The sequence below is a fragment of the Podarcis tiliguerta genome (assembly GCF_965153285.1).
Source record: "Podarcis tiliguerta genome assembly, chromosome: 2".
In the NCBI taxonomy this organism is placed as follows: domain Eukaryota; kingdom Metazoa; phylum Chordata; class Lepidosauria; order Squamata; family Lacertidae; genus Podarcis; species Podarcis tiliguerta.
Window position 1 is genome coordinate 38,725,374 of NC_139535.1, and position 24,142 is coordinate 38,749,515.

Consider the following 24,142-nt stretch of genomic DNA (forward strand, 5'->3'; position numbering starts at 1 on the left):
TTTGGAATCCAAGGACCCAGAGTCTGGAGGAAGAATGGGGAGGCATACAATGCCAGATGCTTGAAGTCCAGTGTGAAGTTTCCAATGCGAGATGCTTGAAGTCCAGTGTGAAGTGTTGATTTGTGGAGCCATGCCATTAGCTGGTGATGGTCCACTGTGCTTCATTAAGTCCAGGGTCAACGCAGCAATCTACCAGGAGATTTTAGAGCACTTCATGCTTCCTTCTGCAGATGAGCTTTATGGGGATGCAGACTTCATTTTCCAGCAGGACTTGGCACCTGCCCACACTGCCAAAAGTACCAAAACCTGGTTCAGTGCCCATGGGATTACTGTGCTTGATTGGCCAGCAAACTCGCCTGACCTGAACCCCATAGAGAATCTATGGGGCATTGCCAAGAGAAAGATGAGAGACTTGAGACCGAGCAATGCAGAAGAGCTGAAGGCTGCTATTGAAGCATCCTGGTCTTCCATAACACCTCAGCAGTGCCACAGGCTGATAGCATCCGTGCCACGCCACATTGAGGCAGTAATAGATGCAAAAGGGGCCCAAACCAAGTACTGAGTACATATGCATGCTTTTACTTCTCAGAGGTCCAATATTGCTCTATTTGCAATCCTTGTTTTGCTGATTTCATTTAATATTCTAATTTTCTGAGATTGTTAATTTGGGGTTTTTATCAGCTGTACCCCATCACCACCACAATTATAACAAATAAAGGCTTGACATATCTCACTTTGAATGTCACGAGTCTATCTCATATATTAGTTTCACCCTTTAAGTTGAATTACTGAAATAAATGAACTTTTCCACGATATTCTAATTTTCCGAGTTTCACCTGTATAATAATAAATATAGTAACAGAGTAATTCCAAGCCCTGATTTACCACTGCAGAGTGAGTTTGGATGAGACTGAGGTGTCCCTCTACCAAGCTCTGCCCAGTGGCCACTGGCAAGGGGAGGGGCTGTCTCTGCCCCTTCATGCCCCTGCCCAAAACTGTGGGTGGAAGCTACAACTGATGGTATCCCTGCTGGTGGTTGCTAGCATAATCCCCCAAATGTGCCATTCTGGAGTGACAAAGGGGCAGAGCTGCGCTAGTGAAGGAATGTCTGGATCCTAAGCCAGCCCTGCTGCTGGCTGGTTGAGATGAAGGGCCCAGACCACTGAGCCGGCATAATAGAAATAAAATATATTTTTCTTTCCCCACTCACTTCCACCCTAGCTGGCCTAAGTTTCACTGCTCTGTTAAGCCCCACTTCTGCCATGATGAGCTAAGAATTTCATCCTTAGTCTCTGAGGCTCAGTTGTATTTGCTACCTCAGACCAATACAGCTATGTTTCTGGAAAGTTCCATATGTATCTGTGAATGATCAGCACAGCACTGAGTCCCATCACATACACAGAACAATTGGTGATAACACAGTTGCTACTATCTAAGTCATGGGTCAGGAACCTTTTTCAGCCATGGGCCAGTCCACCGTATCTCAGACCATGTGGTGGGCCGAACTATATCTTTTTTTTGGGGGGGGGGGATGAACAAATTCCTATGCCCCACAAATAACCCAGAGATGCATCTTAAATAAAAGCACACATTCTACTCATGTAAAAACATGCTGATTCCCGGACCGTCTGTGGGCCGGATTTAGAATGACATTGAGCCACATCCAGCCCCTGGGCCTTAGGTTGCCTAGCCCTGATCTAAGTCAACACCAGAAATGATGTGTGGGACATAGGAGTATGGTGGTGAGGGAGGCATGACCCAGAATTCCCTGGCGCTGACATGCCTTCCTAGATACTGTTATACAGGGGTTTTTTTCAGCCAGAACTCACTTTTTTTCTGGCACCTCTCAGATAGGTGCCATTGCCATTATAAGAAAAGAAGAGAGGCATTCATGGTGACTCCTATGTGCAGGCTCCATGTATGTGTAAATAAAGAGTCAGGTATCCTAATGGCACCACAATCTCCCTTGACCTTCATTTCAAGAAAACCAAACCCTGGGTCACTGGGGGCTCTTGGACATTGGGATGTGCACAAAAATATTTTCAGTTATTTGGAATTTCACAAGCCTTGTTTCCTAAAGGTGCCCATGATTACAATTCATTTTGGGGTGGGGCGTGTCACGTGAATTGGCCAACAGCTCCACAGAAATCCCATTGCAAAGTGACTGCAAAGGTCATTTTGTGTTGTAAGGGAGAAAGAGCTGGACCATGAATGGCTCATAGCAGGATGAATTTCATAGTCTTTTTTCCTCTTCCCTGGGGGACCAAAACATACACATGCCATTTGCTCTGATCAAGGTGCTGGGCCCGAAACCAGGGGATGTAGTTCACACCACACCTTTGTTGCCTGCCGTCTGTGAATGCAACAGAGAGCTTCTTTAATCTCTTTGTGCCCCAGAGTCTCTTCTGTAAAATCAGGGTAATAGACTTCCCTACTGTTTTGTGCAGATATACATTTCTTCATGTTTGTGAGTCACTCAGATATCCCAGTAATGAGGCCCATAGAAGTGCTCTAGACAGAGCAGACGCGTTTATGGAACTGCGGCACAAATCCCCAGTCATCATTACCCAGAAAAAAACCCTGCTGTTCCTTTTCTATTTATGTTTCTTTTCTCTCTCTTCCCACCCACCCTCACAGTCCCCCCCCCCCCCGTCCACAAACTTACCTCTCTGTGATTCAAACCATAGTCTTTAAAATGTGCATTATATTGACATTTATATAGTACATTTCTTACACTTACTCTCAAAGCTTTTTACAAAGCTATGAATTACATACCTGTCACCCACTGAATTCATTCATGCAAAAGAGAGGCAGTCATTACATGCTTGGCAATAAAACTCATAATGCCACCCACCATTGAGCTTTTATATGTGCACACCAAAGATATAAAGTTACCTCCGTGCCCTTGACACCATGAATACATCAGAGGAGGATAAGCACATAGGGAGTTAATGATGGACGGGAGGGACAGGGTCTCTAGCCACTCTGAGATGTGTATATGAAGCATATATTTATTCATAAGCGGCTATGGGTACAGGTTTAAAACTGTCTGATTAATGGCCAGGTGCCTTTTCCCAAATTGGTGAAGGCTACTGAGCATGATACACTACTTTGCTTTTATATCTCTCCCTTCAATCAACAACTCCACAGCACTTTGCATGCACTAATTAATCCCCACATTTATGTACGTGAAGATATCATTCGCTTGCATTGAGACTAGCTCAAAGCTAAACACTGAAATAGGGAAGGCAGTGGAAAAGGACTGCATGATCAAGAAGTGGAACCAATCCCAGGCTCTGGCCAGAGTGAATGGGGTGCAACCTCAGAGTAGGTCCGAGAGAGAACTCTCTCTCTCTCTCTTTCTCTTTCTCTTTCTCTTTCTCTTTCTCTTTCTCTTTCTCTTTCTCTTTCTCTCTCTCCAGCCCATCCCACGGGCAGAAATTAAGGACCTTTCCCCAGCGCCATATCATTGTTTGTTGTTACTTCACCTACTCACTCTCAGTTAAAAATGGCCTTACTGCAGGGTCACTGGTTAGCAGTTCTGTCAAGTTCTGTTCTCAAGTTATTGTACTGTTGCAACTTTAGGTGTTGGTAGAGCAGGAATATTGGACAGGATCTATAGTCAAACAGGGAGAAACCCGTAATGGCCCAGAAGCACCAACTTTCACCCAAGATTGTGAGGGCCCAGCATGTGGCCAGGGGCAGAGGAAGGGGGGTGCGGTAGGTGCGGGATGCCCCAGATGTCACCACTGAGGGAGGGTGTGACAAAATGCTGGCTGGCACTCACCGCTGGGCCTGCAGCGCACCCAAGCCACACGTCTCTCCTAGGAGAGACGCAGTGGCTGGAGCGCGTACAGGCTCTGCGCTGCCCAAACGGTCTGCCCGCTGTCTCACCCTCAGCTGTAGGGCAGCTGAGTGGGAGGAGGGAGGCAGACTCCAGAGGCCCTGCAGTGCGTGCCGCCCCTTGGCACCCAAGCGGCTTCTTCTGCCGCTGCATGTGGTGGCATGTGTGTGTGTGTGACATAATGCGTGCATCATGCATCACGTGTGTTTGACACAATGTGCCCAGCACGGGAGAAGGTTGAGTGTGGAGCCCAGCGCGGGGCAGCTTCAATGCCTGGCGGCTCCTCCTCTCTCACGCTCATGAGAAGCCAGCCACTGAAGCTGCTCCACACTCAGCTCTGCCCTCCTCCTCCTCCACCCCCTCAACATTGAGGGGGCCTGGCCCCCTCCTAACAGATTTTGGGTGGGCTGAAGACAGCTTGGCCCCGGAGATTTAGCCTCCCTGGCATAGCCCCAGCTCTATTTCAAAGAGTTGAAGTTGGTCACCACAGACCCAGTTTCTATGCAGGCACCACTGGAATGGTCTACGCTGGGGTGGAACCCTAATACCCAGCAACTTCCAGTGCCCAGCCAATAGGCTGAGCATGAAGTTTCAGCCAAAAGACAGGCTGCCCTCTGCACAATCCACGCTCTGTGGTAGCACTATTAAGACCATAATCAATAAAGCAGTGGGCATGTCTTACCTAATATCAGTGTCTTGTGGGCTTCTTAGAGGTATCTGGTTGGCCACTGTGAGAACAGGATGGGCCTTTAATCTGATCCAGCAGGGCTCATCTTATGCTTTTATCTACTGCAGCTTGTGCAACGGGGCCTTTCCTTCCTCTACAGTTCCCTGCAGCCCTTCCACATGCCCCCAAATTCTACGCTATGCAGTTGCTTGTGTGAATCCATGTTGATACCATAGTGTCCAGATTTGGCACCTCAAAGAAAAGCCCATCGAAACTGTAGAGCAAAATTTGTTGGGAAATTACAAATAATTGAATGATTAATAATTGACCATTTGCAGGCTTGTTTTGCAAGTTTAGTTTGGGTTAGCTATGGTGTTTGATGAAAACAGAACAGTATCAATAATTCACATATCCATCAAACACAGAAATATTAATATAACCTCTAAGAGGAGTTCCAGTTGTTTTTTTAAAAAAACTTTTGATATTTTCATTTATTTTATTTATTCACAGAGCAAAACCTTCTAGTGAGGACAACAAATAACAGGTAAATAATCATCTCATCACAGGAATATTGGTTTTGCTTTCAAGTTTCCAATAGTTTAAATTGGTGATCAGTGGGTACAACCATTTCCCTGTGAAACTTCAATGCAAACACTGTATCCTGTGGCCTCAGACCAGTTTATTTGAACGATCACTTTGCCCCTTACATACCTACTCAATTGCTTTGATCTATGGAACTTGCACTTTTACAAATGCCACATGTTTGTTCCACATCTGTGAAGACTTGATCTTTCAGTGTGGCAGCACCTATGCTTTGGAACGCCCTGCCCTCCCTTTGACAGGCACCATTTTTTTAGATGCCTGCTAAAAAAGAAAAGAAAAACTGCTTCATTTCAGCAAGTCTACCCAGAAAACAAGTAGCTATGCATACTTGTTTTGGGGTGTGTTTGTGTTTTTGTTAATTGATAATAATAATTATTATTGATAATTATTTTATCTTTTGATTATGCAGTTCACACATTTTGCTAAAAAAAAATTCAAATAAAGAATACCCATCAATAATGCACCAAACGTTCTGTGAGCTTCAAAGCAGATGGGCGTTTTTGTCATTCCCACAAAAGACTGCTGGGTTCTCTTCCGAAAATCATAATCTTGCCGTAACCTTTCTCCAGATGCAGTGCGTTTTAGGGCCAACAATTGAACGTTATGTTCCAAGTAGTTCTGTGTTTTCCTAAAGGGAACAGAGGTACACTTTAATTCTGTAGACCCATAAAGAGCAACTTCTGTTTTATATGCAACAGCTTTCAAACATGTCAACTAAAAGACAAGTAACAGATGGGTGATGCCACTGTAAGGACCCAATGAAACAAAAGGTGACTGAAGGATGGGAGCGAGGGAAAGATGAGGTGCCGGAACTGAGTTCCTGCTGGGCAAGGGAAGCCCTGTATATATAACTTTCAAAGTGGGGAAAGTTAATGAGATGATCTCATCATTCTAGTGGCATTTTCTATGGCTATATTCTTTATTCTCTCAGTTATTTCCATGTTATGTTTCAAGGAATGGGATTTTCCTTGTTCAGCAGGATAGGGCCCTCATTTTTTAGTACCTTCTCTACACTAATTAGCTGCAGGCAGTTTTGAGGCCATCTCACCAAAGGGAATGAGCTATGTGTTTCTGGTGCATTTAACTACCACAGTGGCACACATAGAAGGCACTCGACCTTTTACATGCAAAGCATGAGTTCTACTAATCAATTATGTCTTTCACTCAGTACATACTTCTAATCCTTCCTCTTCCACTGCATTTTCATAATATCTGATGCTGAGGTTGCCTTGAGATAGGAATAAATCAGTGGTAGGAACGATACATTTGTGGGCCGGCAGTCCCCCCCCCCCTCAAAAAAGCATTGTCGGTTAGAACAATGTGTCCTTCCCCCGCATCTCATTCTCTTTGAACCACACTGAGTATGTGTGTTAGGAATTATTTCTTTCTACTTCACTTCCAAATTAACATTTTCATTTCCATCTGTCAAAATGTGGGGCTCTCTGAGATGCAAGATATTGTCTTGTTAGTGTTCCTGTCATAATCATTATATCTCCTCTAATTCTTACCCTTTACAGGCTGCCAATGGTACTGAATGCTGAAAAGCTGATAATAACTGATCCAAGTCTCAAAACAACAGCCACCATTCTAGGGGAAATCTGATTAAATATCAGATACTGTTAAAACATACTTTTTAAGCTCCCAGTGGAAGCAACCAGGTTTGGATCTTATGGTATTTATGTTATTTGCAACACATCAGAAATTGCCTATATATATTAGGACCCTCAGAGTAAGAAGTGTCTTATTACTGGTTTTCATATCAATAGGATATGTTTCTCAAGAAACCTTCATCTGAAACCTTAATTGGAAACTAAATTGTAGCTTTTTGGTCAGAGGACAGTGGCAGACCTTGGAATCTGTGTGGTACCAAAATTCAGTGCCCCCCCCCCACCTCTCATGCTCTATTCTAAATCTTCATTGTGGTGTCCCCAAGGCCCTGCTCCCCTAAATCCACCTTTGACTGTAGAGGAAGAGGAAGTTCCATTGTGTGCATGGGAGTCTTGTGAAATCAGAGCTACAGCCCTGAATATAATCCAGAGTCGGTACTTGCATTCCAGTACAGGTTGAGTTTGTGGTCCAATGAAAGGAGCAAACGTTTTCAAGTATCATCCATTGCATCTACACAGGGGAAGGGTTCTCCTTGTTTTTGAATTTTCAGTTACTGATTTCCCTAGAGAAGAGTTCCACCACTAGCACTTTTAGTAGCTAGAACTGGTGCCGTTGGTCTTGAAAGAAACACCAGGAAGACAATAAAGTGAATACCTCCAGCTTGGAACTATTCTACACAACATTTCTATCTAGGCATGGAGGAAATGGCTTATCTTCCGAATGTAGAACCTGTTTTCTATGGAAGAAGGTAAGGGGCAATCAAAACTGCAGAAAGCAGGTAAAGCCAGCTCTAGTTCATATGATGACAAGTTGCAGGAAATAAAAGGGGTAAAAGTGAAGATTTATGGGAGAAATGGTGAGTGCAATTACTACGTGTGCTGTATTGATTTAAGAGGATTGTACTGCTCCCAGATAGAAATGGCTTTTATGTGTTTGGGCCTATCCCTGACAAAAACAGTTTCTTCTCCGTTGACAAGGCCTTGTTGCTATGGAAATGTACGGCTGGATACAGGGGCACAGGCACGTTTTGATAACACAGGCCTAATGGATGTATTTTTGCAACATTCACAGCTCCTTTCTTCTTATTTTCTCCTGAGCAGACGACCATTTCTTCTATTTGTTGCCACTTGATGAAAAAAATGTCTCTCTCTAATCTTTTAATTTAGCTTAGATTTCCTTCTCCTTCCAAGCAATGCAGTCTGGCAATTAAACTACTTATCTAGAGACTCCATGCTGGGGCTGGTTGCCTGTTGCCTGTTTTTCCTGTCTGTGAATCTTCTTACAGATGCCTTCTCATTGCCATCATTCTAAAAGCATCATATGTCTTCTGGCTTCTGCTTCATGAAGGGTATGAAAGACAGGGGGGTTGACAGGGGCAGGGGGTTGGACTCGATGGCCCTTGTGGTCTCTTCCAACTCTATGATTCTATGACCAGCCATATTTCTGATCTATAAAGATGCCAGCTAAATCGTAAACAATATCACGATGCCCTACATGTACAGTTACACAACCTTTGACATGTGCTTTGCTTCTTCATGAAAGATCAGTTCCTCAGAATACTGCAGAAAGCAAGCAGGGAGAGGGGGGACCAGCTGTTTATATAGGATTTGATGGTCAGCCAACTACCCTCCACAAATGCCCTGCACTTGGGTATTTTGCAGAGCACAGTGGTACCTCAGGTTACATAAGCTTCAGGTTACAGACTCCGCTAACCCAGAAATAGTACCTCGGGTTAAGAACTTTGCTTCAAGATGAGAACAGAAATTGTGCTCCAGCGGCGTGGCGGCAACAGGAGGCCCCATTAACTAAAGTGGTGCTTCGGGTTAGGAACAGTTTCAGGTTAAGAACGGACCTCCAGAACGAATTAAGTACTTAACCCGAGGTACCATTGTACGACACAGATCCACTTTCAAAATACAATAATCAGAAATTTGAAGCTGTGCATATATTAGCAAAGTTATTGTGGTATGAAGATATCCAAGTTGGAAGGACATACATAATACACACATAAGAACATAAGAAGAGCCTGCTGGATCAGGAAAATGACCCACCTGGTTCCTAGAGAAGTCCAGTAGCACAACCTGAGTGTAAGGGCACTCTCCCCTCCTAGGGTTTTCAGCAACTAGTATTCAGAACCATATTGTCTCTGATAGTGGAGGCAGAACATAGCCATCATCACCCTAGCTAGCAGGACCAGTGGTCAGGGATGGTGGGAATTGTAGTCTTAAAACATCTGGAGGGCTGAGTTTGAGGAAGCCTGCAGTACATGAAGAAATGCTTCCTTTTATCTATCCTGAATCTTCCAACATTTAGCTTCACTGAATGTCCATGAGTTATAAGAGAGAAAAACTTCTGTCTATCTACTTTCTCCATGCTATGCATGTTAAGCACTTCTATCATGCCATCACTTAGTTGTAGGCTAAATCAGCATCATATAACCAGCATGCTTAGCTCTAGTTAAGACCATAGAGAAGCTGTTTTCCTAGACTTAACTAGGGCACATCCCTCACCTTGGAAGGAAGGAAGTCAAGTTTCTTTGCTTCTCTCTCTCTCTCCTTTTCTCTTTTTTAAAAATAATATTTATTAAGTTTTCCAGTTTAACAATCCAATAAAGGCCACATTAAAGACATTCTGAATTGTAAAATAATCAAACAGTCCAAATATTAAGCCAAATCATAAATCCTTGTTTGACTTCCCATGCTCTGAGGTCGGAGGATCGCCATAACCTCACATTTGCACTGCTTTCTTAATTAGTCCATGTGGTTCCCATAAATCAATCCAATGTTAATCCTTCGTTCGTTTTCACAGCCTCTGAGTTCATCCAGCAAGCGAGTTATATCAAAACTCTCTCTTTTCTACCATGTAACCGAGCAGGAAGGATGTCTGGGAGATCACTCCAAGTGTGGCTTTAGCAAATCCCTCTTTGTGTTTCTATACAAATAATTTGGAAACACTTAGTCTACTGTGTGAAATCTTTGTGTAATGGAGGTCAGGACTTGATTGCTCTAGGCTCAGACCACAAGCATGGCTTACAAGTCATACTCCTCAACCTATAGTACTGAGATGCTGTCTAGTCAGAGGGCTTTTTGATATCATTATTCCTCCTAACTTATAATGAATAAACTTGGCTGCTGGGTTTTATTCTTCTAGTTATTTCATAATATTGTCATTAAAGGCAGCATTGCAAAAGAGCATATTTTTAAAAAATTGTTTGTTTGTTTAAGAAATTTCTTTGGGGTTCAATGACTCCAAAAATACCCTGCTAAAAAAATGCAACTACAAATGAATGAAGATGAATTTGGTATTTCAAATTTTGAGCCATATCTTCATGTTTACTTATTGTCAAGTATAAAATATTGGAAACCTATATCTGATGATAACTATCCAACTTGGGCAACTTTAGACACATACAGCACCTTTGGTTGGTTTGACCAAAGATTAGGATCAAAATATTTGAGAATTTGGGAAACTCTTGAAACAAGTCCATTAGAAAGATATGGAATATAATGCCTAATAAAAACAAATTTGATCCATTTCCACACACTAAATTAACTTCGTGGAGAAACCCAATTTAAAAAACTGTGGGAAAAGATGGTAATATGAAAATAAATATCATGATCAGATGCATCCCAATGGCAATAACTGCAGCTACAACATCTTGTAACAACAGTGTTTGGACCAGCAGCTTTTTCTCTTGTGGGCGGGGGGTGACTAAAAATCAGTCCTCCTGTCAGGGAAATATCTCCTCACTAATCCAGTGTAAGATATTCCACCTTCTCCTTCTTTAGCAGAGTTTGTCTTTTCATCCTGTGAAGTAAACACACACACACACACACACACACACACACAAACTGTTAAGTTGTGGGTTGACATAGCAGACGACACAGTGATTTCTCCAAAGCAGCTCTTTATTTTGTAAGCTGGAACAGAACTGAACTGAGGAGCTCAGTCAGCCTGCTTATATAGAGCTACAGAACAATTGTAACTGTTGCAACGTTCTAAAACTATCCAATCACTGAATGTCACTTTTCGATCCTTCATTTGCATACAAAACGATCCAATCACTGAACGTCACTTTTTGATCCTTCATTTGCATAACTATCTACAGTATCCCCCTGCTGGCCCAGGGTGAGAACTTCAGTACATAACACAAACCAAAGCTTTAATAGTAGACAAATGTAACATAGTAACATACTAAGAGAAATGAAACATCTTGAGGTAAGTGAGAGTTATCCTTTTTTAACTGTCAACCTGAAGGGAGGGGCCAATTCTAGAGTACAGCATAAAAGCCCCGCCCACTAGAGGCCAGGTATTCTATTAATCAAATTTGGCTTCCATGCTTTTCCTACATTCTCAGCTTCTGAGACACAGGAGATATTAGAACAATTGGTCAAATCTTTTGAAAGAAAAAAGCAATCATTTCCTATTTGTTATTAATTATTAAGTTTGATATGCAGACTTTAAGAAACGACTGGAATAAAGAATTGGATGTTCTCTACCACCTAGACAGTGGAACAGTCTCTTAGCTTCCGTAGCAAAGGTATTGATGGATCTCAAACTAAGACTTACACAACAGAAAATAATATTTGGAATCTATTGAACAACTCCTTTGAATTTGTATAGAGAAGGACTGTCTAACGCAGCTCATTGTTGGAGAAGTAATAAGGATAATGCCTCTTCGAAACATACATTCTTACAGTGTCCAATTCTCACTAAGTTTTGGGAGAAAGTGTTAGACTGTATGAATATGACTGTACAGAAAAACTTAAAAGAGCACTCCAATGCAATTCTGGGCTGCATCAATAGGAGTATAGCATCTAGATCAAGGGAAGTAATAGTGCCACTGTATTCTGCTCTGGTCAGACCTCACCTGGAGTACTGTGTCCAGTTCTGGGCACCACAGTTCAAGAAGGACACTGACAAACTGGAATGTGTCCAGAGGAGGGCAACCAAAATGGTCAAAGGCCTGGAAACGATGCCTTATGAGGAATGGCTAAGGGAGCTGGGCATGTTTAGCCTGGAGAAGAGGAGGTTAAGGGGTGATATGATAGCCATGTTCAAATATATAAAAGGATGTCACATAGAGGAGGGAGAAAGGTTGTTTTCTGCTGCTCCAGAGAAGCGGACACGGAGCACTGGATTCAAACTACAAGAAAGAAGATTCCACCTAAACATTAGGAAGAACTTCCTGACAGTAAGAGCTGTTTGACAGTGGAATTTGCTGCCAAGGAGTGTGGTGGAGTCTCCTTCTTTGGAGGTCTTTAAGCAGAGGCTTGACAACCATATGTCAGGAGTGCTCTGATAGTGTTTCCTGCTTGGCAGGGGGTTGGACTCGATGGCCCTTGTGGTCTCTTCCAACTCTATGATACTATGATTCTATGAGTCTATGAAAGGAAGAAACTCTGAAATAAAACTATAGCTCTACTAAGTGTAGTGTGAGTCCAGATCCTGCTAAGATTTGCGGACTTTGGAACACAGCATTCTTCTGTATGAACTTGCTTGGATTTTAAGATCTGCACCGGAGATCTTTCAGGTTTCCTTTGCCGGGTGAGACCAGGCAGGTGGTAACCAAAGAGAAGACCTTGTCACTCTTTGAAGAGTGTCCTGAGAGACACCAACTCATTCAGCATTCCATAGACTTTCATAAAATGGATTTGTTCACTGATGCTTTAAATGGCTCTTAATAGTTCTTTAATTTTATTGTCTTAGCGCTATTTAATTGTATTTTATTATTTTAAAATGTGTTTTACTTCTGCTCTTAAATTTTATGACATTTTACGAGGTGGTAATTATTTCTCGTTCCTGCTACCTTTATTTGTTATTTTGGGTATATCACTTGGTATATTATTTTTATTGACAAAACTGCTCATATACGTTTGAAATAAAACAACTAGGGATGTCACAGAGTTTCCAGAATTTTTCACTGTTAGGGAGGTACAGCACCTGCTGGCCTGTAGAAACAGATATGGGACAGGCATTTATATGGGAAACCCAGCCAGATGGGTGGGGTATAAATAATAAATTATTATTATTATCAATTATATATATATATATGATTGTATATACCTAAATGGTTCAATATACTGTTTCTATGAAGTAATATAATACTAATATTAAAATATAAATATACCAAATCATGCAAATCTAATTCCAGTAACACTTTGCTAAAGGTGTGCTAGTCTACAACTGGACATGAGCTTGAAAATACCCCTAAATGGTGTGAATGCACCTATTTCATTTCCTCCAGAGAGGTTTTTCTCCCTCTCTCATAGTACTGGGAGCTGAGCTCATCTAATAAAGATGATTGATGGGAGGTTCAGGACAGAGAGAAGGAAGTACTTCTTCATACACCACATCGTTCAGGGGTGAGGAACCTCAGAGACCTGAGGTTGAGACTCTCCCCAGGCTAAATGCCAATCACACCACCTCTCCCCAGGATATACCCCTCAATGGCCAGGATCAGGGGCCACATACCTCTCAATGCCATCTGTTAGGAATTGAGAGCAGCAGAAGGGCTATTGCCTTCCTATCTTGCTTGGCTCTTTCAGAGGCCACTATGGGAAATAGGATGCTGAACTAGATAGTCCTTTGGTCTCATCCGGCAGGGCGCTTAGATTCTTAACTGTGATGGCGTTATTATGATTTGATCAGTCCTATGAATCCGTTACTCATTGCTTTGGTTGCTGGTAAATGGCTGGTGTCCTATAGGCTGCTACCTGTTAGAGTAAGAAAGAGGCAAGGAAGAGCACTGAGCATGTCAGATTAGCATATCAGATTGCAGAATTCAAAATTTACGGATTTGATTTTTCAAAAATTGACTGGGGTGTGTGTGTGTGTGTGTGTGTCAGTCAGAACTCAAATGTTCTCAGATTCAAAATATGGATTTCTTTCCTTCCTTTATTTTGACACTTTCTCATTTTAACTCTGTAATAAATTCTCTCTATGTCTCTGCATATTCATATTTGGTCACTGTATCAAGCAGATGCGCTGCTTTCTATGATATGCTACTTGTCCTTTCATAGATTAAAAAATGATATGCACACATTTATATGTAGAAATAACTCTTTCATTTGCTCTTTCAGAAAGTGCAGATGAACTGATGCTCATAAATACCCTATTAAGGCTGCCATCCTATGGAGAATTAGGTGCACCTAAGCCCGCTAATTTCAATTAACTCTGCATAAGATTAATCTGGAAACAGGACACAGAAGCAGGAAAAAGAAAATACACAATTTTTGTGCATGGGCAATTTTTTTGTATCGTTCCAAGTGGGAAAGACTCTCTTCTACTAGTTATTTGATGGAATAAATACAGGTGTTTGTTTTATTTATCTATCATATTTGTATCAAAGGTTCTTGGGTGGTACATGTGGAAATTATGCTGTTATTTTAACAGTATTTTTTGCAGTATGTTACAGCACAATTCAAACCAAAGAATCACTGGGAATAGGCAGATCTTGGGCTGTCTTGGTTCAGCTGGGGCTCAGCTGGGGCTAGACCAGTGTAGCTATCTCAACCGGGTTATGCTGGCTCACCAAGAAGAACCTTCACTTAAGTCCAAAAGCTGGGCATGCAGGAGGTGGGAGACTTAGACCTATTCCAAACCAAATTCAGTTCAGGCACATGACCTGGTAACTTGGGGGGAATTTACACTAGTAAAAAAGGGTTGTGTAAGTCAAATTCTGTTTCAGAGCTTTGCTTTCCTTCTGCCAGGCTCAGGTTGGCTCAGCAAGCAGTACACTGCTCCCAAATGGAGTTTGGAATAGGGTAATTTACATCACTGCAACTTAAACTGGTGTAAACTTGACCAGCTTCCTTTACTTGGGAATGCTCTGCTAGGAAATGAAGTGGTTTCTCCTCCAAGGTTGCTTACAGAGCTTCATGGCATGACTCCTCTCTCCCGCCAGTCCAGTTTGGACCTCACACTGGACAGAATGGACAGAAAAGGCTATAGTACTGGGCCAGGGAGCCATTAAAGGCAAAAGAGCATTTGTCCACATTAAAGAGTAGCGTTCCGGTTACTCTAGCTAACAGCTTTCTGTCTTCCTTGTTCAGAGATAGTGTTAGGTGAAGCACACTTCTTTCCCAGAGGCACACTTCACTTCTACATCTGAGATGATTTACTTTAAGGGCAACATGTGAAATGCATGATCACATTTGGATTCATTTAATTTGGGGGGGGGGGGTGGATTCCAGGAGCTCCCTATCCAGTTTGAGACTACAGCACAGGGAAGTGGGATTGACTTTTCTCTTCAAACTGTTTTTCCAACACCCCTCCCCTCCCCAAAGCTGTTATTTCCTCAGGAGGGAAGTTGTGGAGGGCTATAACTAGCAGTTCCCCTTCTAGGCCAAACAGTAGCTCTGGAAGTATTTACCTCCACCCATTACAAAATGACACAGCAGGAGTGCCAACTTGTCCCCGCAACCATGGGTGCCTGGGGCCGTGGCTCTGGCACTGAAATTTGTGGGTACCCAGCCTCTTCATGGGGAATTTTGTGGGTGCTTACTCAGGGAGTTGGCACCTATGTGACACAGTATGACAATTGTGCAAGAACTCAGCCTCTATGTCTGTGTGTCTGCTTTCTCAGGTGGCGTTGTGTGCAAGTTCTGTGTGCACGCTGCTGTTCCTCACTGCTCCAACCAGCTTCAACCATCACTCCATCACCTAAGTTTAAGGTGCTTCAGAGTAAGGCCCCGGACAACACGCAGCCTATTCTGAGAGAAAATACTTCCTCTTCCATTGATGGTGATTGGTTATTAGTAAAAAAGTGAATAGAAAAAGACCCAAAATTTGGATTGAAGGAAATGCAACTATGCAATATGTATTTAAGATGATTAGAAAATCAAATTATGACAGAGGGAAAGAAATTGCAGACAGAATATTTGAATTGGAATACAGAGCAGGGAGGTTTGGGGAAGTCAGAGAAGTAAGTTAATGCAAAGAACATATGGAGACAAGAATTGTTTTTAAATACCCTCTTTATTTGTATTTTATTGTTTCGCATTTGAGTGTTGTAATGCTTTTGCTCTTGTGATCTCTTTTTTTGTTTTTTTTCTCTTTTTTTGTTGTGACGTTGTTTGTGTACTGTTGTTTTATGTTTATTGTAAAACACAATAAAATATTATTATATAAAAAAAAAAGAAAATACTTCCTCTTCCTTTCTAAGGCCACATCCGCACTATATAGCTCTCACAGTGGTTCAATAGTAACTCTCTTTTCACAGGAAATCCAGCTTTGCAGCTTTGTGAGGAGAATAGGGGCCTCCTAACAAATCTCAACACTCTTCCCAAACTACAGTTCCCAAGATTCATTGGAGGGAGCCATGACTGTTGAAGTGGTATAATAATGCTTTAAGTTTCTGGTTCAGATGTGGCTTACAACAGGAGTGCCTGAATGATCCATTAACACCCGATGCAGCAATGGCAGCCATTCTTCGTTGTAGGGCCTTGTGCAAAATACATTTTGTGGGGCTCTCCCAGTTTAGCCATTTGCCTTTCAGTCTCTGCTTTCGTTTTATGCTTTGTGGCCCTGCTCTCACACATGCTTTTTTACATTACCTGCCATAATGCAGCAAGATTAAAAAAATTAAAAAAGCTAGTAATAATGCCATATGATGTAGTTCCATATGTAAGCTTACCACTTAAATCTTACATCCAGAGAATATCCCAAACAGATGTGGACGAGAGGGAGCGCACACAAAGCCAAGCAATTCCATCTGTCACCTCGGTCCGCTCTGCTAACAGTGACATTTATATATGGTAAGCCCGTGTTTCTGGAAACATCCACAAAGTTCCACTTTGGAGAGCAATCATTCGAGAAACTGTAATAAACCAAAAGTGCACACCAGCAGTAGGAGAGCCTTTACATTACCACTCTGCTCTTAAACATAAACAACTGAAGTGCTGAGGGAGGGAGGGAGAGAGAGAACAAACAGTAGCTAGCACAGGAAAGTCTACAACTGGCGATGAGGACTCTTCATGGCAAAGCAGCCAGAAGCACTCCAGAACATAGCAGGAAGTCAGGATGCATAGGACATGCAAAACCGATAACACTATGTCAGTGCATGTCTCTGGGAAATTCAGACATGGCGCATATCTGTCAGAGAAAAGAGAATGCATGACAAAATTATTGTATATGGTGGTCTTGCGGATTTGGCAGGTGGTCTAGAGCCTCCGTACACCACACACCTTATGGGGTCACTACTGTACTGCAGAGATTTCAACAAGAACATAATCCCTGCCCCACACACTGAAGGTTTGCTGGAAAGAAGTGAGCCCCAAACAGCTCGTTTGTACAGTGACTTCACAGTTGGGAATCCTCCCGTGCTGTGGGTGCCTTGTAATTATTTCATTTATTCTTCACGGCGCACGAACCCCGTTCTGTCAGCATGCCGCACAGATTGGCAGTCGTAGTTCTCGGGGCTATGGAGAATGCGCTCTGCGCGGCTGTGCCGGGGCCTCTCTGCTTTGTGGCTTAGAGGAGCGCAAGCAAGCTACAGCTGGTGTCCCCAACTGGGAGCTGTAGGCGTAAGCGTAAAACACACTGTTATGACTGGAGGTGAAGTGTAGCAGAAGATGATGATGTGGGATGGTTGAGTGGGTGTTTATTAGCTTTTTTTAACCAGTTTGGCATTTCCTTCCACTGTTGTACATTTTTAAATACTGTGCTGCCTCATTTAACTAAACGGCCCTAGGGAGAGCCAAAACATTTGGATAATCAGATGCCGAGATAGGCTAACATTGATCATGGCAGTATGTAGAGGTCACGTAGGAAATTCCAGCTATCCAGGAATTTTGGTTCTGTGAGCTATGTGTAACGGAGATCCGACTCTGAAATGTTTCTTTCTGCAGTAACTGAAGAGACAAGACAAAGCTATTTCCCTCTTTAGAATTCTTTTTTTCCCCCTCCCCTGCCACCTACTTACAGTTTCTGTCACAAAAGCCATGAATTTCTAGGGAGTTGCTTTGTTCTCTGAGAGAAGGTAGCATAAAACGGGTGTGTGTGTGTTCTTAAATGTATTACATTTCTTGTCATCCTTGCTTTAGTTTTTTAAATGCATTTATTCGTTTATAAAAAAATATTTATAAACCATCTTTTGGTCTTAACAAAGCCCCCCCCAAGGCAATGCGTAAATGTGAAGACGTTAAAGGCAACCGTTAAGAGTGAGGAAAATTGTGTTTATGGGTGTGGGTGGGTTTAAGTGGAGGAATGTGCGCAGGTGTAGCCTGATTGAAGGACGGGTGCCTTAGTAGTTGTTGAACTTGTGCAGGTATTGACGAATAGAATCCCATCGTATGGATTTTGATGCACTATCAGTTTTATTGTTTTCTACACAGTGTTTACTTTTGATTTGCTTGTAAACTACTTGGGTGGGTTTTTTCCCCACAGAAAAGTTGAACATAAATAGTTGAAATACTTGAAGAAGAAAGCCATTTTTAAACAATAAGCCAGATGATGGACAGAGCGGAAAATATCTTAGAACCAGGAGGAGCAAAATCAAAGCATCGTTGAAACTATTGAAAGCTATGCAGAGCCAAACATTTTTACTGCCGTTCTAAAAGTAGGCAGCGATGGAGGGCAGGACTCCTACAGACAAAGACCTGTCCTCTGTTCCCACCAAACTCACATCCTAATGTGGTGGGTCACAAATTTATTCCGCACTCTTAGGCTACAACTACACCAAACCTTCAAAGCGCTATTCTACCTCTAACAGTCATGCATGACAAAAGAATCATTGGAACTGTAGTTTATTAAGGGTGCTGAGAGTTATTAGGAGGCTCCAAGTCCCCTCACGCAGCTACACTTCTCAAAGTATTTTAACTATCAATTGCTCTACCCAAGGAACTGTGGGAATTGTAGCTCTGCATGGGAGCTCTCAGAATTTGCATGAGTAGGGACATACAAGACAGAGGTGCCTTTAGGTAGGTTCTGTGCATAATTTCAGGAGGATAGATGCAGGGTTTAAGGAGTGATGAATTTTAAAAAGTGTAATTGAAGCTTTTAAAAACAACTTACTTTGTTTTCTGCTCAGTCTGTACTGAAGTCAAAGTCTTTCTACATCCTCCCCAAAGCACTGTGATTTGAGACAAAGTAAAGGTAAAGGTAGCCCTGCCCGTATGGGCCAGTCTTGACAGACTCTAGGGTTGTGCGCCCATCTCACTCAAGAGGCCGGGGGCCAGCGCTGTCCGAAGACACTTCCGGGTCACGTGGCCAGCGTGACATCGCTGCTCTGGTGAGCCAGAGCTGCACACAGAAACGCCGTTTACCTTCCCGCTAGTAAGCGGTCCCTATTTATCTACTTGCACTTAGGGGTGCTTTCGAACTGCTAGGTTGGCAGGCGCTGGGACCGAACAGCGGGAGCGCACCCCACCGCGGGGATTTGAACTGCTGACCTTTCGATCGGCAAGCCCTAGGCGCTGAGGCTTTTACCCACAGCGCCACCCACGTCCCTATTTGAAACAAAAGGGCCGTCTTAATGAAGTAATTCTGTCCGTCAAAGCTGTCCATCAAAGAACCATACTCCTCTTCAGGATTCCCCTTTCCTCTCTGCCTGGAAATTTCTATTTATAGAGAATTGGGGGGATTCTGGGAGTGGTGACTGGGGGGGGAACAGCTACCAACGTCCTCCCAAGTGCTAAAGCAGCTTCAAAGCCTCGGAGCTAGCCTGCTTCACCTTGGACCACTTCTGATTCTAAAATAGTCTGAATATCTCCAGGCAGATATCCTGACCTTGTTGCTGTTCCTTTATGTAAGGCTAATGCACAGTATGCTTTTAACAGTTAAGACTTTTGCATTTACTAGGGGCCTTACTTCAGAAGCCATGTTATTCATCTCGCTTTCCACCGTGACAAAATAATGTAATTTATGTAATCTATTTCATAATTTACACCGATGTCATACCTTAGGTCATTATGTGATTCCGCCCCATTCATTTCCATGCAAGGCCAATGCAAGGCAAATGGAGGCAAACATAATTAGTTGTGTATCATTTGTACCCTAGAAGCAACAGCAGCAACAAAACGCCAGTTGTATTCACTGGACTGATTTCCATTTCGGAGATGGGACGAACAAGGGAACACTAGCAATTTCCACTCCTGTTTCTGTTCTCATAGTAATTTTCCAATATTCCTAATATTTACACATATCTACCAATAAGTCACTTATAGTTTTGTCCTTAACTTGTTGAGAATTGCCTCTGAAATTTAACTTCAATGTGAGTCTCTTGAGCTCATACCCCAAATAAATGGATTCTCAGTCGCATTACATATGCGCCACAAATCACAGCATTATAATTCAGGACATATCCAGAGAAGAGCTTCTGGTGTTCTGAGTTTGGCTTCTTTTAGGGCCCAAGATAAGCCCAGGAATTAATTAGCCACCACCTCCCTTGCTTCCTGCTTTTACTTTTGATTTTTGTCTTCTGCCACTGTTCTCTATGCCTACAATGGCCTCCTCATCTTTATCCCTTAGGATACCTCTTTTAAAATCTTCCTTCTTGAGTTTCACTCACTTTTTTTTTTACTTTGCTTTAGCCATACCTGTCAGCACAGTTAACCATGCTGTTCCTTTTTCAAATCCTTTCTTCCACCTCCACATTACACGTCTATAATAAAAGGGAAGCAAACATGTGTGCAAGTGCACTGATTTCACCTATTGATATATTTTTCAACAGTATATTCAAGACAACATATGATTGAACAAGAATAAAACTGTAAAGCCTCATGGTAGAACAAGTGAGAAATGCTGAAAATGGGGGGGGGCAATACAAAGTGTGCAAAAAGCAACATTGCAGCAGTTAAAACCAATTAAAAACCATCTGCCAAGATTTCAAAATACATACACAAAAAAGTTGTTAGGCAGGAGAAAAGGCCACCTGAAAAAAGTATCTTTAAATCTTGGTGAAATAGCAAGTGAAGGAGCCAAAGAGATGTCTCTGGGAAGGGAATCCCATAGCATGGGTGCTGCTGCCACTGACAAATCTCAGTAAAACAGGTGACAGACGAAAGGTGCATCAATTGGTATTTATGATAGGACATGAGTTCTGCATGTGCTTCAAGAGTCCACTAGTTGGTTCTGCCACATTCACGTGTCTGAAAGATCATCTCCATCCCTACTGGCTTTCTTGGGTGTTAAGATCTGCAGAGGGGCTCTCTTGGTATTCCGCCACCCTCACAAATGTGGGGAACAATGGCTCAGAAAAGGGATTTCTCTGTGGCAGCTGCTAAATTGTGCAACTCCCCTCACCCACGAAGTTGCATCTTGCACCTTCCTTGTACAGTTTTTACCACATGCTGGCCTTTGACAGTCAGGGCCGTCTTACTCATAGGTGCTAGGGGTACCCGGGCACCAGGCTCTCAGGGGCGCCAGGCCAAGAGTCCGGTGCTGAGAGTTGAATCCGGGGAAGAGCCTGCCCATTGGTTGGAGTGCTGCGGCAGGCTCTTCTGCTGCGGGTGGCTCTGTGCCGCAAGTTAGGAGGCGACCGAGCCAGCAAGACGCTAAGGCGGCCGGCCGGCTCCCCCCTCCTGGGCGCCTGGGATTGGGCAACTGGGGGGGGGGCACCGGGTGGATCTTTGCACCCCGGCGCCGCATATGCTTAAAACAGCCCTGTTGACAGTTAATGTCTTTTATTTTGTGGGACCCACTTCTTTTGGTAAAATTCACACTGTTCTGTTCCATTTCTTATGGTGTTATACTTGTTTCATAATTGCTAACACCTTTATCGGTTCTTCCAGTTGTCTATTTTATGGCTGTAATCCACCTTGGGACATTATAGTGAAGGGCAGGTATAAGAAATCGTATAAATAAACAAGTAATGTTTAATAAATTGCTTTTATCTCCCATAATGTGTGAAGAACCCTCTTATAACAAACATACAAGGAGCAGAGAGCATGATTAGTAGGAATGTAAGAAGCTGTGTTAGACTGAGTCAGACCTTTGGTCCATCTAACACAGCGTTGCCTACACTCAGGGCCGGCCCACCCATGAGGCCAGCTGCATCAGGTGGCAGGATCCACCAGGACAGCAGATCCCAATGTCAAACTTTCTCTCCCCCTTGTTCCTGATGTAGTTCTTTCCTCACCCCGTGGGGAAGAGGTCACCATGTTGGGTTCCATCTCAGATGCCAATATGCCTTTGGCTGGCCCTGCCTAAACTGGCTGGCAGTGGCTCCCTAGAGTTCTTCTTCTGCCATGCCCGGAGGTGCCAGAATTTGAAACTGAAGCCTGTTGCCTGCAAAGGATGTCCTCTGCCACTGAGTTATAGCCCTCTTCTGCTTCCATGTTTTATTCAGCTGCATGCATTTTTTATTATTATTAAATGTTAAATACTTGTAGTAAGTAGCAGTAGCAGCAATTCGTAACTTGGGGGGCCACTTGAGAAGATATCCTTTGTGTTAATTTCACTCCTAAAGGTGACCTGTATAACTGTTTTAAATAAGCAGAAATAAATTAATTTATTAAACTATTTCAAAACTGCCCTTCATGGAATGTCACCCTCACATGGGAATGTGTAAGAGAATAACAGCAAAATACAATGCCATATAAAAGCACAGATTAAAACCACACTGCACCTTTTCCAAAAAAAGCAGTAACAATTAATCAAAACTTAGGTGTTAATAATAATCACATTTAAATACTTTCGCTAGAAGCCAGATAGGAATGTATGTTTCTTTAGGGTATGGGTCATTGTGTTCCCAGGACAGGGCTCAAACTCCCCACAAATCAGGGCTTTTTTCAGCTAGAACTTGCAGAAACTCAGTTCTGGCACCTCTCAGATGAGTTCTGTCACCTCTCAGGTGGTCACCATTGCCATTCTAAGAGAACAAGGGAGGTGTTCATGGTGAGTTCTGGCACCTCTTTTTCTAGAAAAACAGCAATGCCACCCATCATTATCAAAATGGCTCCACCTCCTTAGAGTGTCATCTGTAAATAATATGCCAGACATGTTTCTTCCTTCCCAAGCAGGGCGGAACGTAACTTATTTCCTAATTACAAAGGAATATAGGATAAAAAAGAAATTATGACTGCCAGATGGTGAATTGCTGCTTAGCAGGAACAAGCAAGGAGAGGACTCAGTCAATCACCGGGTAAGTGATAAGGCAGCACAGTGAACTACCAAAGAAAAAGGAAGCTCATTACACCAGACACTAAATTATTCTTATAGAGACTTCTACTTCTTTCCCTGCTTCTATTTTTTATTCTAAGCCATAAAGCAAGCAATTCCAGCAAGGCCCTCTTTTAAATGATTAACATTTTCATTTTAACTTTTGTTTTTGATTGTATTCCAGCCATTAATCTGACTTGTGTCTTACCCTGCCCTTCTCCTCTTCCCTTCTTTTCAACAGGCTTCATTCATCTCAGTGTGCTTTGCGAGCCAAGGTAGTCTGTTCTGAAGGTGTGGAGCAACACTGGGTTGCTATGGCAATGTGGGCTTACCACAGAGCAAGGCCATAGCTGGATTCCACCGTAAGCAGGACTTGGTGGGAAGCTGAGCCATCTGAGGGGGATTTGTTCAGAGAGAGGCGCTTCTCTGAAGATTATTCCAAAATGGCATCAGTGTGACCTCTAAGCGACAGAGTTCATGAAACAACTTCAAATGAGCACATTAAAAAGGTGTGCCTGGAATTATTGGGAGCCTTTCCTCTCGTGTGTAACATGATGCTTTCTCACCTTGGATATAACATCTAGTGCTCAAAGAAGAGAAAAAAACTAGGTCATTAAAGAAAAGGGGGAGGGACTCTGGCAAGAGCTAAGGAATATTTTCAGAGCTGGCCTGAGGAGTTATGTGTCTAACTAGTTTCAGGGTAGGGATCAAGGCTAAAACCCTAAATGAAACTGTAATGCCCCAAAAATCTGGGGAATTGTATTTTCTCCAGCCTCTGATGTCCTAATGACTGGAGCTCAGAAACGGATGGTTTGTTGTCCCTACAGTGCCTCTGTTCTTGTTTGCTCTGGCAGATCCCCCTGGCAATTTTTATTGATTACATTTATTATAGCCCACCTTTCTTCCAAGAAGCCCACAGGGGCATACATTGTTATTCCCCTCCAAATCATATCCTCATAACAAGCCTGTGTGGTAGGTTAGGCTGAGAGACAGCGCCTGGCCCAAGGTCACCCAGTGAATTTCACTCTTGATTGGACATTGAACTCTGGTCTCCCAGGTCTCAGTTATGGCTTAAGGAGCCCCCCTCCCCACCCCCCACCCTGTTTGACTCTGGCAAATAAAGTTGGTTTAGATCCACATAAGCCTTTACCTGGTTGGTTCTGTGCTACTTGGATAAAATTCCCGAGGAGGTGGAAAGTGTGGCTGTGGCTCAGCCCTGATTTAAAAAGACACAACCAGACTGGGCGTGAGAAGTTTGGTGGGCCCAACTAAGCTTGATGTATAGCAGGAGTTCCAAGTTCACTCAGATCAATTTTTGA

At 42.9% G+C, this 24,142-nt stretch overlaps 2 long non-coding RNA genes across 3 annotated transcripts in view; one reads left to right on the forward strand and one right to left on the reverse strand.

Annotated features, from left to right (window-relative positions):
* LOC310671252 overlaps positions 1-8,075 on the forward strand; it is a 21,709-nt gene extending 13,634 nt beyond the window's left edge. Inside the window, exons 3-4 of the long non-coding RNA XR_014507928.1 lie at positions 5,022-5,055; positions 6,632-8,075. This is a non-coding gene — a long non-coding RNA (uncharacterized lncRNA). The remainder of the gene's footprint in view (positions 1-5,021; positions 5,056-6,631) is intronic.
* On the reverse strand, positions 5,454-23,189 carry LOC310671249. 2 transcript variants are annotated; one of them, XR_014507925.1, is made up of 5 exons: positions 23,032-23,189; positions 18,738-18,795; positions 16,360-16,542; positions 13,197-13,438; positions 5,454-5,742 (listed from the first exon to the last, which is right to left on the reverse strand). It is a non-coding gene; the product is annotated as an uncharacterized lncRNA (long non-coding RNA). The 2 variants fall into 2 exon arrangements; XR_014507926.1 differs by lacking the exon at positions 5,454-5,742 and adding an exon at positions 10,332-10,529 and having other exon boundaries at positions 23,032-23,183.
* Between the last annotated feature and the right edge of the window lie 953 nt (positions 23,190-24,142).